A 14,685-nucleotide genomic window follows, 5' to 3' on the forward strand; every position below is an offset into this window, starting at 1 on the left:
GGGGTTTAATATTTACTATTCTCACCCCAACCTAAGCAATGCCAGGGAAATCATTATATTTTCAAGGGGAACATGGTGACTAAGATCTACTTTTCCTACTCCATCCTAAGCAACAGTCTGTAAGGTGTTGAAAAAAACAAATAATACTTATTAGAAACTATTTTTTTAAATCACAAATAAAATGAACACACAAAATATCAAAACATTCTTTAAAAATGAAAACATTAAAGCTATTAATCAGTTTTTTCTGAACCACCAAATATTGCTTTGTTGCTTAAACAAATTACTTACAAAAAAACCAAAATATTCAAGTTATACATCTACTGACTAAAAACAGCAAAAAATATGTTTAATAAAAACACTTTCCACTTTATACACCTACACCCCCAACTATCTGCAAAATCTTGAAAAACAAAAAAATTAAAATAGAGGAAGCAAAAAATACACAAAACAATTTATTAAAAATAACATTAAAATTAAGTAAATTAACAAATTCGAATGATGAATCAATCACATTTCGTGTATTTATCCAATTATAATGAAAAATAATTATTTTACAAAAATATTCAATAAATAATTTATAAACTAATTATGGCATATAAATAATAATCTAATTGAAGCATTGAAATGAAAAATAAACAGTTTAAAAAGAAATGAATCATTTAACAGTTTGCAAAATTGATGAATCTCCCAGTTAAATAAAACTGTAAAAATATTTAAATAATGCAAGAAAATAATTTCACACCCTTCCCCTTCAAACCCAAAAACCCACCAATGAAAAAAATAATAAATTCAAAAATAATATAAAAATATTATTTAACAACAAAATTATGAAAAAAATAATTGTAGACAATAACATGTTCGTAACTTTAAAACAATTCACAAAACATTACAAAATAAAAAATGATATTATTAAATACTATTTTAAAAAAAGATATTAAATACTTTAAAAAAACATTTTGCTACTTGCAACATTCTGTCTCAGGTTAATGTTGTCATCAACCATATCTTAACCCATAAACCGGTTTGGAAAGCCTCCACAGAGGACACTTAGGATACTGTGAGAGTGTGAATTTTCTAATATGTTTTACTAATAATTTTAATATATTAACTGTATAGTGAATTAACATACAAAAACGTGTGACTTTTGAAAATGGTTGCCATCATTCATTTCTGTTCTTAGTTGAGCAAAAATCCTAGCTAAACGTTGTGGTTATTTTCCATAGTTCAATACTTATATAAAAGTGTTTTAAATGGCTTAATAGATGTGTACACAGCTACCCCTAGTGGGTTGCTGCATCATGTCTTGCAAGGCCATGTTTAACCAAGTTCTTGCATAAGTTGAATGTTCTATTGTCTGAAATTGTCACTAATAAGTGGTTTCTTCCTCGAGGATGGAAGCAGATGCTACTTTGTAAGACGTTTCTTCCTGAGAAGTTTAGACAAGACAGAACAAAGGAGCCACAGACGAGACGGAAGAGGAGAAGTTACTCTTATGAAAATGTCCTGGTTGAGGTCGACATTATAACATTTTAGGTTATCAATTGGAGCTACTATTGGTTGGATCGCAACCACCACATGTACTGACAAATCATAAACTTTTTGAAGATTAGCATAACAAGCTGGGTAGGATTTTCTACGGTCAGACTCCATGATGAGACTCTAGGGAGGAAGAGGAGATTGTGGCCCACATTCCAACCCTGGCGGTCTATGACCGCCAGGGTGGAGGTCGCCGGAAGCACCGCCAACAGGCTGGCGGTGCTTCATATGGCATTCCGACCGTGGCTGTAAAGCCGCAGTCGCCCAGCCGGGTCCGGCGGTTTCCCGCCGGATTACCCCCGGCTGGGGGAATCCTCCATGGCGGCGCTGCAAGCAGCGCCGCCATGGGGATTCCGACCCCCTTCCCGCCAGCCTGTTTCTGGCGGTTTTCACCGCCAGAAACAGGATGGCGGGAACGGGTGTCGTGGGGACCCTGGGGGCGCCTGCACTGCCCATGCCACTGGCATGGGCAGTGCAGGGGCCCCCTAACAGGGCCCCAGCATGATTTTCACTGTCTGCATAGCAGACAGTGAAAATCGCGACGGGTGCAACTGCACCCGTCGCACCCCTGCAACACCGCCGGCTCCATTCGGAGCCGGCTTCAATGTTGCAGGGCCTTTTCCGCTGGGCCGGCGGGCGCTCCCTTGGCGGGCGCCCGCCGGCCCAGCGGGAAAGTCTGAATGGCCTCCGCGGTCTTTTGCGCACGCCGCCCGCCAATGTAGGAATGATCCCCTGTGTGTTCAAGAGTTCCTGTTGATGGTTTGAGTCATACTAGCAGTGTGGGTTTAGCTGTCGATAGGCCTCATCTTCTGAAGTCACACCTGAAGGTGTCCCTTTGCTGAAGTAGACTGCATGTTGTTGTTCTACAGGTAATGTATGAAATCTTAATGATATATGTGTCTCTTTTGCTTTGCAGGTACCGGCTGCAACTGATAATTTGACTGCTGCTTATTACTAATGTTTTCTCAGAACCCGAGACAGTACGCTTTTTCTAAATTTGTGTACTTAAATTCTTTTACATGAAGCCCAACATGTTGGTGCTAATTCATGGATAATGAGGGTATTAACTTTAAATGCTCAAAATTTATATTGACACTTTTTGATTGTTTGTACTAATGCATTTCTTGCCATTATTACAGATTCTGGTGTTGTTAATGAGTGCTATTATTTTGGAGATTATTTGCTTGACGATTAAACTTAGATATATAAGACGTTATAATCAGCCACTGTTAATTCTATATGCTTATCACTTGTGTTTGAGAGTTATTTTCGTGACATTAGTGTTGTTAATCTAGGATATAAATTCATAATTCTTCTTAATAAAATGGTGTGGTCATTGTCTAAGGTTCAGAATTCCAAATTTGTTATTTGATGTTGAAAATCGCATTACTTATTGATGACATCCTCTAAATGCTATGTCGCTTCGATCCATTGACCTCTTGCGCAAAATCCACCATTCAGCTAAAGTAATAACTAGAATTTCATAGCACTGCAGCAGTTTTTGGTAGCAGATTACGATTATGTCATTGTTTGATGATGTCATGATGATGTTAATGTAAGATTCTCTTCCTCTTAATGAAAATAGATTTGTTGTTTTTTTCTGAAATGTTATACGGATTTGACAAGATGAGTTGCTAGTTGCCTTAAGTGACTTTCCCCAGTTCTCGGAGCCCCTCTAGATTGAAGGGTATGTTTCTAGCATTGTTTGGTTGAATTGAGTGAAGTGATTTGCTCTTGCACAGCTTAAGCTAATTTGCAGATGACTGAGGTGTATATGAGTTTAGAAGGGTGGAGATACTCCAGTAGAATTTGGAAGGAGTGGGCGTACTCCAATAGGTATGAGAGCAGGGAAGCGGTGTTCTTCATTTGAGTGTGGTGCTTAACGCAGGAAAATGTATCCATGTGGTTGGTGATGACAGACCTCAGGAGAGAGTTCTGGGACTCTGGAGTATATTGATAAGTATAGTGAGACACTTGGTGTATGTTGTAATTTGTCCATTTAATAGACAGATATGGCGAGACTGGTAAGTTGAGGTTGTGAGATAATTGAAACTATACTAAAACTTGGTGAGTACTAAGTTCACTAGGACGACAGTCCAAGGATCAGTTGAGAAGTGAAATTTGCAGGTCGAATTTTGCTCACGGTTGAGGGGAACTGTGAAAAAGAGGAGGCAAAAGCTGAAGGTTACTTTGGAAGGTTCCTGAAGCGATTGTATTACCGTAGCTGTAGTAAATGGGCAAATTTGTTTTCTTTTTTGGGGTTTGAGTTTTGCTCGCAAATTAATATTGCATTGATTTAATGTGTGATATGTGAAAGAAATCGGTATGATAGACTTTGTCAGCGTCTCAGCGATCTCGCTGGGAAGGGGGGTGTGTGTGTTAGTATGACGTAAGTGGTGCTGCGCTGGGATTGGTTGATTAGCGAGAAGGGTTCCGCATGGATTCGTCAGTCAGTCCGATAATAGAGTAACACGATTGGAAGGTGAAAGGGTCGAAGAGAATTGTGGGATTGTAGTCACTTTTTCCTGATTGGTTGTTTTTTTTCCTTTTTATTCATTTACTATTTGTTTTGCTCAGTTTAACTCAGTTCGTAAATAACTTTTGTTGTGGACATCAGGTTTGAATCAAATTCAGTTGAAAATAAAGTTTTTCAAGGCTTTGAGAAGCGCATTGAGAGGCGATGAATATATTCCGGCACTCGAAGGAGATATTTGCCCACCAGAAAATACTCTGGCATATATTGTATTTGAGGAGAAAGGTGTGGGAGCATGTCTCTGGTTGAAACATTGGGTTAAGATTACAAGGAAGGAAGGTTGTTTGGCTTTTCCGGAGAATGGAACATTTAATTTGAGGATTTTGGAGAATTTGAGGTTAAAAATGTACAGTTTAAAACCTCCACCTAGGCCAGCCCAGTATGAAGCCCTTGGTGGTCATTACAACCCTGGCGGTTGGTGTTAAAGCGGCGGTAAAACCGCAAACAGGCCGGCGGTAAAAAAAATTGAATCACGACCGTGGCGGAAACTGCCAACATAGACAGCCACTTTAACACTCCGACCGCCATGGCGGTACAAACAAACACCTCAGCGGTAACCGCCAACAGACAGGCGGAAGACAATGTACCGCCCACAGTATTACAACAGTCCAATCCGCCACCTTTTCCGGGGCGGATTCACCGCGAACAAAAACACAGCGGAAACAGGAATTGGAAGGGAAAACGCTCACCTCTACACACCCCGCGAGGAACCAGGATGCCATGGAACCGGAACTCCAGATACTCCCTGCCTTTGTCTTCCTGTTCCTCTACCAGGAGCACGAACGCCGGCGGCGAAGACCACGGTGAGTACTGCACCTACGACACAGGGGAGGGGGGAGGGAAAAAAGAGTGACACACACACGCAACATGCAACACCCCCCCCACCCTCACCCACGACAACACACACACTAATACATCATGATACATTACAGTTACACCCCCCCAACCCCCCTGGAAGAATGCAAAGACAAAAGGAAATGATTTGAACGTTTGTAATCTATTAAAATCCAGTACTCAAAAAAATATATATACACTATAAACAAATATATACACCAAGAATACAATTCCAAGGTATTCCACAATTAAAGTCCGTGGACCACTGGGCCCAAAATGCATGGGCGAGTCCCACACAAGATACCCGATCAAAACGGAGAGAACACTGCTGGGGCATCAGATCGAAATACAACAGGCACCTCAGGGGGAAGGGAAGGGGGGCACCTCAGCCGGATGAGTGCACGACGCCAGATCCACGAGGGGGCTCCATGCCCATTGATGTATCCTGGGGAGTGCAACGCCACAGTCTCTCAAGTCTCTCAAGTGGGTGGTTTGCCCACTGCTTTATCCTGGGGAGTGCAAAGCCACAGTCTCTCAAGTCTCTCAAGTGGGTGGTTTGCCCACTGCTTTATCCTGGGGAGTGCAAAGCCACAGTCTCACAAGTCTCCCAAGTGGGTGGTTTGCCCACTGCTTCCTCATGGGGAGTGCAAAGCCACAGTCTCACAAGTCTCTCATGTGGGGGGTTTGCCCACTTCTTTATCCTGGGGAGTGCAAAGCCACTGTCTCACAAGTCTCTCAAGTGGGTGGTTTGCCCACTGCTTTATCCTGGGGAGTGCAAAGCCACAGTCTCACAAGTTTCTCAAGTGGGTGGTTTGCCCACTGCTTTATCCTGGGGAGTGCAAAGCCACAGTCTCACAAGTGGATAACAGTCTCCACTGGTTGTGGAGGGGGCTTGGTGCCCAGAATGCTTCATCCTGCCGAGGACTGAGGTAGTGGATGCCTTTCTCCACTGGTTCTGGAGGGGGCTTGGTGCCCAGAGTGCTTCATCCTGCTAAGGACTGAGGTAGTGGATACCTTTCTCCACTGGTTCTGGAGGGGGCTTGGTGCCCAGAGTGCTTCATCCTGCCAAGGACTGAGGTAGTGGATGTGATACTCCACTGGTTCTGGAGGGGGCTTGGTGCCCAGAGTGCTTCATCCTGCCAAGGACTGAGGTAGTGGATGTGATACTCCACCGGTTCTGTAGGGGGCTTGGTGCCCAGAGTGCTTCATCCTGCTTGTGGCAGCCCCAGTAGCGTCGGAGCTTTTGGCGCTCATTGGCCTGCAGTGTTGGTGGCAGCGTTGGCCTTGGCAGTGGTGCTGGTGGCGGCGGTGTCCTGTGAAGTGGTGCTTGTGGCGGCGGTGTCCTTGGCAGCGGTGCTGGTGGCGGCGGTGTCCTGTGAAGTGGTGCTTGTGGCGGCGGTGTCCTTGGCAGCAGTGCTTGTGGCGGCGGTGTCCTTGGCAAAGGTGCTGGTGGCGGCAGTGTCCTGTGAAGTGGTGCTTGTGGCGGCTGTGTCCTTGGCAGCGGTGCTGGTAGCGGCGGTGTCCTTGGCAGCGGTGCTTGTGGCGGCGGTGTCCTTGGCAGCGGTGCTTGTGGCGGCGGTGTCCATGGCAGCGGTGCTGGTGGCGGCGGTGTCCTGTGAAGTGGTGCTTATGGCGGCGGTGTCCTTGGCAGCGGTGCTGGTGACGGCGGTGTCCTTGGCAGCGGTGCTTGGGGCGGCGGTGTCCTTGGCAGCGGTGCTGGTGGCGGCTGTGTCCTTGGCAGCGGTGCTGGTGGCGGTCTTGTCCCCCGTGCAGGTTTTCGGTGACTTGCCTGTCTTTCTGTGCCCCTTCCCCACCTTGGATTGTGGCGCAGCTGTCTTCCCACTCCCAACTGTACTCCTGGGAGAGGCTTTGGTGGTAGATGTTTTGCCTTTCTGCCGCCGGGCACTGGCCAACTTTTTATGCTTTTGAGGTGGGGGACTGTCCGTGGTCTGGCTCCTTGGCACACTGGCTGCCCTGCTGCTTGGCACACTCCAGAAGCCGGTTACTGCTGGCACCACTGTTCCTGCTAATGTTGTTGCTGAGATGCTGGGTTGGGACCTGGAAAGGCGGGCACTAGGAGACTGAAGGGGTGGGGGAGGTGAGGTGAAGAGGTCAAGGTTGGACAGGAAAGGTTTTTTGGACACACTGGGATGGGTAGATGGAGGGGGTTTGGGAGTGGAGGAAGAGGTTGTGGTTGTAGGAGGTGTAGGTTTTGTGGATTTGGGTGCAGGTGCATGGGCTGGAGGCTGTCGTGAGGTGGATGGCTGTTGGGTGGGTGTGTGCCTGCGTTTGTGTATCTTCGGAGGGGGCGTCACAGACACACTGGAAGAGGACACAGGGGACGTGGAAATGGTAGTGGGGGTGGTGACTGCACATGAGCGGGGTGTGGTGTTGGGTGTGCTGGTGCGGGACGTAGTGGCTGTAGTGGTAGTGCATGCAGGTGTGAGTGTAGACGAGACTGGGAGGGAGGAGGGAGACGAGGAGGAGGGGGACACAGTGGAGGCAGTGGATGTTGGTGTGTCTGTATGTGTGTGATGCTTGCATGAGTGCCTGTGGGATGTGTGGTGCTTATGTTTGCCTGAGCTTCCCTTGTGTGGTGAGGTGTGTGCAGGCTGGTCTGATGGTGTGCTTGGGATAGGCTGGGGTACAGGGGATTGGGTCTGGGTGGAGGAAGTTGGAGGGGGGAGGCTAGACACAGGGACAATGGCTGCCATCAGTGCTGAGGCCAGAGTTTGCAGGGTTCGATGAAGGGCAGCCTGACCAGAATGAATGCCCTCCAGGAATGCATGTGTGTGTTGCAACTCCCTTTCTACACCCTGGATGGCATTCAAAATGGTAGACTGCCCAACAGTGAGGGACCTGAGGAGGTCAATGGCCTCCTCACTGAGGGCAGCAGAGGTGACAGGGGCAGGGGCTGAGGTGCCTTGGGCGAAGGTGATGCTCACCTCCTGGGTGAGCGGGCACAGGGCGAAGGCTGAGGGGCTGCCGGGAGGGCGGTGCTGGTGGGGGGGGGGTGGCGGCTGTACCTGTAGAAGTGGGGGGCACAGATGTTGCCGCCACCACAAGGGAGCTCCCATCGGAGGACGAGTCCGTGTCACTGGTTGCAGATCCTATGACCACCATGGTGCTCCCCTCGCCCTCCGTCCCACTGGTGTATTCTGAGTCCATGGTGTGGCCCTCCATGGCCATGTGGGATGCAGCTCCTTCGTGCTCTGGTGCCACTGTACCTCCGCCTGATGATGCTAATGTACACAAGAACAGGGAGACCACAAAAAGGGGGACGACGACAAAAGAAAGACAGGTTGAGCGCATGGCTTACCGCTACCGTTGGCGGACAATACAGACACAGCAGCCCCCTGCACTACGTCGCACTGTTGGGCTCTACAGATGCAATTCCTGGGAAATGGCCTACATGGCTATGGCCGACATCTGCACACATAGATGACACAGGGGCATGAATACCTGTACTTGGCACTCTACAGAGGTGGGGTGGGGTGCCACATGGCCTGCCTTACGGAGGGGCCTAGCCTACAGAACTCGCCCTGGCCTAGGGAAACCCACAGCCCTCCTCCTCCACCCAGAAACCTTCACTGCGCGCAAAGTCTGCTGAATGATAGTGTACTCACCCCTTTGTGTCTGCTGTGATGCCCTCAAGCGCCCATCCAACTCAGGGTAGGCCATCGCCAGGATCCGGAACATCAGGTTCCTCATGGACTTGAGATGTGTGACATAGGTATGTTGACATTACATTTGAAAAAGCATTTTGTCACTGTCATTGCTAATACACAATTTCGAAATCACAGACTGACTCCAGATTGTTTTGTGCTTCAAGGGTGTTTATTGAAGTGCTCAATATTGGAGGGGGTTGTAAAATGGTGAGGGGTGATGGTGGAGGAATGTCCATGGCAGAGTCCAGTCAATTAGTCTCACAGATGCATTGCCCATATGGGCATAGGAAGTGGAGCTGGGGCAGTTCCAATATGGACAGGGTTACAAAGTGGGACAGTGGTTTGACAATCAGGGTGGTCTCATTTCTTGGCGGGGGTCTTTGCATCGTGCTCTGTCTTGTTCCTGGATCTCAGGGACCGCTTGCGGGGTGGTTCTCCGTCTGCAGGGGGGGGTGCTGGTGTGGTGGTCCTGTGGCGGTGCCTCCTGTCCACTAGCACGGCGGAGGTGGTGGACAGTTCATCGTCCATGCTAGTGGCAGGGGCCCCTTGTAGTGCCACAGTGTCCCTCCTGGTGTTAAGTATTTCCTTCAGCACCCCTACGATGGTGCCCAGGGCGGAGCTGATGGTTCTGAGTTCCTCCCTGAACCCCAAATACTGTTCCTCCTGCATGCGCTGGGTCTCCTGAAACTAGGCCAGGACCGTTGCCATCGTCTCCTGGGAGTGGTGGTATGCTCCCATGATGGAGGAGAGGGCCTCGTGGAGAGTGGGTTCCCTTGGCCTGTCCGCCCCCTGTTGCACGGCAGCCCTCCCAGTTCCCCTGTGTTCCTGTGCCGCCGTCCCCTGGACCGTGTGCCCACTGCCACTGCTCCCAGGTCCCTGTTGTTGTTGGGGTGGTGGGTTATCCTGGGTTCCCTGTAGTGGTGGACACACAGCTGATTGACGTGTCCTGGGGATGGAGGTATGGGCCTGCTGGGTGGGTGCTGTGCTGGTGTTACCAGAGGGTGGAAGGTCTGTGGTGGGCTGTGCCTGTTTGAGGGGAACCGACTGTCCCGAGGCCCACGATGGTCCAGGCTGGTCATCTGGATCCAGTTGGACAGAGCTGCTGTCATCACTGTGGGCCTCTTCTGTGGGTGGGGTGGAGATGTCTGGACCCTCCTGTCTGGTGACGTTGGGTAGTGGTCCTGCAGGGGTGTAAAAGCATGATTATTGCATCTGTGTGTGTCATGGTGTGCAATGGGTGGGTGACTGTGTACCCCAGTGCTAGCATTCCTGTGTGGGGGCTTGTGTGATGATGGTTGAGGGGGGTGTTATGGTTATGTGCAGTGGGCATGCTTTAGTGATGGGTGTCCATGCTTTGTTGTGTCATGCAGGGCTTGGTGTTGGGATGTGTGGTTTGTGTTATTAGTACATTTGTGAGGAGTTGGAGTGATAGGGGAGGGGGTGAGGGTGGGGGTCTGTGATAACATGCAGGTAGGGTGGGGGATATGATAGTTAAAGGTTTGACTTACCAGAGTCCATTCCGCCACCGACTCCTGTGAGGCCCTAAGGATGCAGAATCACCAAGACCTGCTCCTCCCATGTTGTTAGTTGTGGGTGAGGAGGTGGGGGTCCGCCGCCAGTCCACTGTACCGCCAGGTGGTGTCTTAAGACCACGGAACGCACCTTCCCCCGTAGGTCGTTCCACCTCTTCCTGATGTCGTCCCGATTTCATGGGTGCTGTCCCACTGCGTTGACCCTGTCGACTAATCTTCGCCATAGCTCCATCTTCCTAGCTATGGAGGTGTGCTGCACCTGTGATCCGAATAACTGTGGCTCTACCCGGACGATTTCCTCCACCATGACCCTGAGCTCCTCCTCCAAGAACCTGGGGTGTCTTTGCCGTGCCATGGGGTGGTGTGGGTGATGTGTGGGGTGGTGTGTGTGGTGATATGTAGTGGTGTGTGGTGTTTTGTGCGTGGAAGTTATGTGGGTGATGGTGTTGAGTGCCTGTGGATTCTAGTTTGTGGATGGTGGTGTCTCTCTCTGGCCTTCATTCGGAAATATTTGGTCGTAGGGGTTTGTGGGTGATGTGGGTGTGTGTTTTATATTGTATTGAGTGTGTGGGAGTGGTGTGTGTATGTGTATCAGGTGTATGTATTTGGAATTGTCCAATGTGGCGGTGTTTTGTATGTGTGTGTGTATTTTGAGCGCGGCGGTGTGTACCGCCAATGGAATACCGCGGTTGAAAGACCGCTGCGTAGATTCGTGGGTCGTGATAGCATGGGTGTATTTCTGTTGGCGTGACGGTGGAGGTTTTGTTTTAGCCAAGTTTATCACTGACCTTTGGTGTGGCGGACTTGTGTGGGTGTCTGAATTTTGTCGGATTTCGAGATGTGGGTCGTAATAGCTGTGGCAGAATTCCGCGCCCGCAGCGGTGTGTTGGCGGTCTTCTGCACGGCGGTAAGCGGCTTTTACCGCCAATGTTGTATGACCCCCTAATTATTTAATAGAGTTGTCTCCTGTTGAGAATTCTGGAACTGCATCTTACAATAATTAGGGACAGAGATTAATGGTTCCACAACAATGCGCAAGTTCGGAACAAGAACGAGATTTAGGTGCACAATCTAATGGAGTTTCTTTGAGAGGTTTATCTGCATAAGAAATAGCGAAGTGGTTGGAAGATTTCAGTAATTCAAAGACCTTAGAAAAGAAATACAGGGAAGAGGACACAATAAACAGAGTAAGATTGTCAATGGAAGGAAATTAACTATTGGAAGGGACCATGGGTGTGAACAGACTTGAGTCCTATACTGAAGCCCAATTGAGATATTTGTGTAAAATAATTACCAGAGGAGCAGAGAAAGTACACCAGCAGTTACAAGAAATAGCAGATGAATATGATATTGACTGAAAAGAAGTTACAGATTAAACATGGACAAGGAAGATTTTATACACATAAGGTCTGCCGGAATGAAAACACATCTGAGAGAATTACTTGAGAGAGTGCAGGTTTGGAGAGCATTAGACAAATGGGAAGGCAGGTGGGTCAAGAAGAGAGAAATACCAAAGAAAGATGACATGACACAGGCAGGCGATCCAGTGAAAACGTTACCAGTGAGGGAAACGCCAGGAGGGAATTTTGTACATGTACCTTGGAGTAGGGGTGATATTTTAAGTTTTATGAATGATTACCCAAGGTTAAGGGAGAAACCAGTAGAGTGGTGTCAGCAGAGAGATAGGTTTGTGAAGCTTGCAAAATGTCTGTGGGCAGACCTGAATATACTTTTTGATATTGTTGTTCCAGCAAACTTTTGGGCGGAATGCAAAAAGAGTGTGAATTGGCCAAAAAGTGAACCGCAAAGGGATTTGAAAACGGGTGCACCATCTCCTGAAGTAATGAAATATTACTATAAGGTTATTGAGTTTCTGAAAACGAGAGTTTTGATGAAAAATGTTGATTGGCAATACATGGATAGAACATCATAGGAAGGGAAGGAATCGGTTCATGCATATTATGAAAGGTTGTTGAAGGTGTTCAAACAATTTAGTGGTGTGGAAACAATTGTGAAAGAGAGCATGAATCATTTGGTGTATAAGTTTGTTGAAGGGATGAAACCAGAAATAAGTGAGATGATTAACAATCATTTAATTTGCTGGCAAGCAAAACCGATTGATGAAGTATTGCAGTATGCCAAATACTATAGTGATGAGATCGAGTTGAAGCAGAGAAAGTTGAAAGAAAAAGCAATGATGATGCAGATTAAGGTTGCATAGACAGGACTTCAGGGAAATTTTCAGCAGCTGCCACAAGGGAATGGTATGTTCCACAGTCAAGGTAGAGGCAGAGGTTGAGGGGGGGGAATGATGCTTCCGGTAGTCAATAGAAATGTGGATTTGAGTTCAGTGGTGATGCAGGATGAACAACAAAGGCGAAAGGTGTTACCTTGTTATAACTGCGGAGTAATTGGACATTGGAAAAGACAGTGCCCAATATTAAATTAAGGTGGAGTTGTGCAACAGACAAATGGTGTCAATCCATGTCAGAGCATGAGAGGACCTAAAATGGGGGGGTCAAAATCAAACTTTCCAGAAAAATGTGAATGATATTCAAGGTTTTCAGCCTTTACAGCCAATGCAACAGGTATAGAATGCACAACCACAGGTACATCAGGTACAAATGCCACAAATGCAACAAATGCAGCCAAAGGTGCAGATGTTGCCTGTACAGCAAATGCACATGCTGCGACAGGTTCAAATGATACAGAGCCCTATGGATCAATAACAGGTAAGGCTTTTGCAAGTGGTCACAAATCAGAGAAAGAACAAAAGTGAAAAAACAGCTGAACAGTTTCCTCTACACAGTGAGGATGAAATAAAAGATGAAGGGCCGTTGGATAGTTCAGATGAGGAGGAGCATGTGATGGCCGCATCATTAAAAGTGGATCAGAGGGGTCCTTATCTGAAGGGTGAAGTACATGGTCATGAAGTTTATGTTTTGGTCGCTACGGGAGCAACACGTTTGACAGTAAGAATTATAGAAGTTCCAGACACACCTATTTCAGAAAGGACAGTGCAGATAGTAGGAGTTGCGAACAAACATTTGACTAATACTCTCACTGAACCAGTTCTTGTGAAAGTTGGTAATTTTAGAGATTTTCAGAGTCTTGTCATTTGTGATTCTAGTCCAGTGTCATTATTGGGAAGAGACTTGCTGTATAAGATAAATTGTTCAGTTTCATGTTCAACTAAAGAGATTGAGATTGAGACAAACAGTGATGAAGAGATTCGACAATTATTGTCGCAAAGGGATTGGTGTCCAAAGAATTTTGTTTGATTAATTTTGATGATCAGATTGATGAAAATGTGAAGACAAATGAAGATAACAGTTCAGTAGACTTAATTAATTTTTTTCCAGTCTTTGAAATAAAGGATCTACCAGGTGATTTACAGGAGAGAGTTAAGTTAAAGGTTTGGGATTATCAGGAAAAGATATTGGTTTGATTAAAGGAGTTGAAGGAGTCAGAGTGACAGTGAAAGAGAATGCAGTGTTTCCACAAACTGCACAACACCCAATGACGAATGAGGCAATTGAAGGGATAAGATCTTTAATAGAACAATTTTTGGAACAGGGAGTTTTGAAAGAAGTGATAAGTAGTCCGTGCAATTCACCGATAATGGGTTACAAAAAGCCAAGTGGGAAAATTTGTCTTGTCCAGGAAAATAGATGATATTGTGGTGAAATGTTGTCCAGTCGTGCCAAATTCAGCAGTGATAATGTTTCAGATTCCGTGTGATGCAGAATGGATCACAGTGATTAATTTGTGCAAAGCCTTCTTTTCCGTGCCTCAACATGAGGACAGTAGATATCTCTTTTGTTTCAAATTCCTGACTAGAGTCTATTGTTGGTGTAGAATTCCTCAGGGGTTTTCAGAGTCACCATCAATTTTCAATCAGATTTTGAAAAAGAACCTGGAGTCATTGATAATGCCTTATCAATCGACATTAGAGCAATACATTGATGATTTATTAGTTACATCAAAGACGAAAGAAGGTTGTAGGGAAGATAATATTTCATTGATGAACTTTTTGGGAGACAATGGTCATGAGGTATCTCCTACTAAATTGCAGTATTGTCAACGAGAGGTGAAATATTTGGGTCATTTGATTGAAAAGGGATCGAGGAGAATCTCAAGAGAAAGAGTAGCGGCAATCATGAAAATGAAAATACTTAGTTCACAGAAAGAGTTGTGAATGTTTCTGGGAATGGTAGGATATTGTCGTCAGTGGATTCCACATTTTTCAGCCATTTCTATACCTCTACAGAGGTTGACACATAAGGACGTTTCAGATCCCATAATGATGGATGAAGAATGCATGAGAGCATTTACTGAACTGAGAGAAAGTTTGTGTCAAGCTCCAGATTTAGGTATGCCTGATTTCACAAAACCTTTCCTGTTGTTTTGTCATGAGCGTGATGGATGTTCCTTGTCTGTCTTGACACAGATACATGGTGGTGTCAATCGTCTAGTAGCGTATTTTTCAGCTACTTTGGATAACATTGCAGCAGCCTTGCCAGGAGCAATTGCAACAGTTGAGCAGAGTATAACTCAAAGTGAAAATATTGTGATGGGT

This window comes from Pleurodeles waltl, chromosome 4_2 (genome assembly GCF_031143425.1).
Source record: "Pleurodeles waltl isolate 20211129_DDA chromosome 4_2, aPleWal1.hap1.20221129, whole genome shotgun sequence".
NCBI lineage: Eukaryota > Metazoa > Chordata > Amphibia > Caudata > Salamandridae > Pleurodeles > Pleurodeles waltl.